At 36.8% G+C, this 3383-nt stretch overlaps 1 protein-coding gene across 1 annotated transcript in view; it reads right to left on the bottom strand.

Moving 5' to 3' along the window:
- cdk17 (cyclin dependent kinase 17) overlaps positions 1-3383 on the bottom strand; it is a 67411-nt gene that overhangs the window by 53049 nt on the left and 10979 nt on the right. The gene's annotated exons all lie outside the window — the stretch shown is intronic.

The raw sequence follows: 3383 nt of genomic DNA, 5'->3' as shown, positions 1-3383 counted from the left end.
TCTCACACAAGGTTTTCAAATGACTTTATAAGTTATTATTTAATGAAGAAATATGAATTGTACCTCACCTTCAGCATTATAATTATTTGACCCGCGCCGGACAGAGACTGAGACGGTGCCGCTGCATGTCGTGCCAAACCTCTCACGGCAGCGTCATCAGCTTGAGATCGTTTTTTTTGAGATCGGCCTTTTTAGAGACCACCGATCAATCATCCCAACGTGATTATCGGCCGATAGTGATCGGTAGCCGATCAATCGGAGCACCCCTAAAAACAAAAATAACGACTTTATTCAACAATTCGTCTCCTCCGCGTCACCCTGGTGCCATTTTGGAGAGTATCCACTGAACGTAAACAGCGTATGCTATTCTGTGTCAGCTGTGCCACTCCAGACATCTGCTCAAATCCTGCAGCCGTCCACCTCGTGTCGCACACTGAGGGTCCTGATGTGAGGTCCTGATACGAGCTCCGTTCCTGTTAAAACCCCCACGGCCCGGCCGGTTCCCATGACAGATCATGTGCACCGATATTTTCAGACATCAGCTAAATCACCCAAGACCTGGGGAATAAAACAAGAATGAACTACTGTAATCGATCACAGCTGAAGGAAACGGCGAGGACAGCCCAGGGTAAACGGAATATGCTTGGAAAGCAGACCTTGCACAAAGAAGGAATTATGGGAGTACGATTTTTTTTTTTTTTAATTGAGAGGGGAAAAAAGGATTACATTTTCCAGGTTCACTACATGTTAAGCATGCTGTTGTTTTCCACATAAAATTTTGAATTATACTTTTTTTAATAAAAAGCTATAAAAGCCATTTAAAATTAATACAAGACAAAAATTCTAAAGTAATACAAATAAAATACAATAAAAATAAAATACATAAAAGTTTTTAATGAATATTTTGAATTAGTTTTTATTTTTATGTTTTTGTTTTCATTTTAATTTTAGCTGTGTGTACATTAATGAGGAAAAAAAATTAACTTAAATGATTTTAGCAAATGGCTGCAATATAACAAAGAGTGAAAAATTTAAGGGGGTCTGAATACTTTCCGTACCCACTGTAGTTTTTATTATTACTATTTCAGTTTTAGTTTTAGTTATTTTAATACATCAACTGAGAAAATTGCCTTGGCAACTTGCAGATTTTTTTCTTTATGCATTTATTTATTTCATTATTATTATTATTATTATTATTATTTACATTTTAATTTATTCCAGTTAAACTGATTTTATTTCAAGTGACAAACATTCTATCTCTTAGACTTTCATAACATACTGATGGGGAAAAAAAGCATTTCTGTGGTGACACCATGTCAGAAAAGTAAATTTAAAAAAAACATTCCTTTAACAGAGATTTCAAATATTACAATCTTTTGTATTATTCATATATAAGACATATGAGATCATAGGCAGTACACAATCATTCATAAGAGTGAAAAAAGACCTCTGACTCACACATGACAAACTCCAAACTCCAGGTAACTAGGGCTGTGCGAAAAATCGCAATTTGATATTTTCCCCCAAATCGCACAGCCCTACAGGTAACTTTATCAACCTCTATGCACAAGAACAAAGTGTGCTTTACTGCAGAAAAACGAGGGGGAAAAAAGATGAGTGCAGAGATCTCTGACGCTCCGCTGTTGCTTAGAGACGCTGGAATGTAAACACCATGCGAGATGAGAGAGGCAGTCAGATCACTGTGGGCAACACACACACACACACACACACACACACAGACACAGACACACACAGACACACAGACACTCCTTCAGTCGAACGTGAGTGACACCAAAGCGTCTGTTCCCTATCGATGTGCCTCGCCATAAATATTTTAAAGCGAGAAGGATGAAAGAAGTCTCAAAGACACACTCTCACTCTGTCGGAGTCGCACAGACAGAGTTTTTGGAACCATGTCCCTAGGGGGCCTTTCACACAGGACGCATTCTTGTGCTCCAAAACAGCTAGAATGAAATAGTGCAGGGGCACGAGACACGTTTTTTAATACTGAACCATTTATGACACTGTGGCTTAAAAATGGCACATTCATGGTGCAAGACGTTGAAAAAAAATACTGCGAAACACAACCCAACAGCCAAAGACGTCCATCTGAAGAAGCAGTAGTTAGAAGCTAATCATATAGTTTACTTACAGTTAAGCTATGCTTTAAAAACATATTTACAAATAAATATTACAATTTAATATAATAATAAAAAAGAAATTTAAGTTAAGTTTAAGTTAAGCATTTTTAATTTAAATATAAAGTAAAAATTAATCAAATAAAAAAACTAATATATAAATATAATTTTTTTTAAAAGTGACTAACAAGAACAATTGCAATGCTCAGTGCAAAGCCAACAGCTTAGGGAACAGATGCACATCATTTCAATATATCACTTCACAGGAAGTGCAGAGGGAAATTTTCCCACCAGTCATTGTGCAAGTATTGTCACGCAGAACTATACCAAGTTTAGGTACAATAACCACAGTGACAAGAAGTCTAGCATTTTTATTCAGCTCAATTCACCACAGCGTGAGCATAAGAGATGTGACCTTTACAATGCAATTATCATGTCTGTGGGTCACATAACGCTGCTTACTGAACACTACATAGTAGGGCTCTGTATCACCAGCAAAGTCACTATACGATATGTATCACGATACAGAGGCCACGATGCGATACGTATCACGATACGGGACTGCACTGAATTTCACCTCAGCAGAATTTAGAAAAACAGCTGTTTATTAAACACTGCTTACTATAGTGCCATTTCTAACTATTGGCAGAACAGGCAGTTGACCTCTGCATTATGAAGGGCTTCCATAACATTACCACAGTACAATATAGGTAATGGCATATGTTTCATATTTACATTGTGCACTCCACACCAGTTACAATATTCTGATTGTTTGCATCATTTTTTTAAGCCCATAAATAATAATGTACTCGTTCTAATAAATTTATATTGTAATGTACTCACCCTAAAATATTAAAATCATCTTAACATTGCTGGTAGGTTATCATTGCACACATCAACACTCTCTACGTTTAAAAAAAAAAAATTAGAAGAGTTCTAAACTAACTGTCTTCATTGTACCTCACGCGCAAGTTTAGTTACACAGGTCAGATCACGCCGCGCGCGCACAGACATTCTTTTTAGCGCTCAGACAAACTTTTTAGAGCTGCTCAATTTTATCAATACAATAGCTTAATCGCTGAAGAGCTACATTATCTTTCTCAACAAGGAGCTGGTAACATCATCGTTTCTAAAGCAATTAAATCCACAGCTTCACTGTTAATAGAGAAACATGGCAAAACGGTGGTAATTCATACATACACAGCCTCTCTCTCTCTCTCTCTCATAAATGAACACTTGATAAAT

Source organism: Sinocyclocheilus rhinocerous, unplaced genomic scaffold (genome assembly GCF_001515625.1).
Source record: "Sinocyclocheilus rhinocerous isolate Xijiao unplaced genomic scaffold, SAMN03320098_v1.1 scaffold395, whole genome shotgun sequence".
Classification (NCBI taxonomy): domain Eukaryota; kingdom Metazoa; phylum Chordata; class Actinopteri; order Cypriniformes; family Cyprinidae; genus Sinocyclocheilus; species Sinocyclocheilus rhinocerous.
The sequence above is the reverse complement of the archived record's forward strand: the minus strand, read 5'-3'. Positions and strand labels throughout refer to the sequence as shown.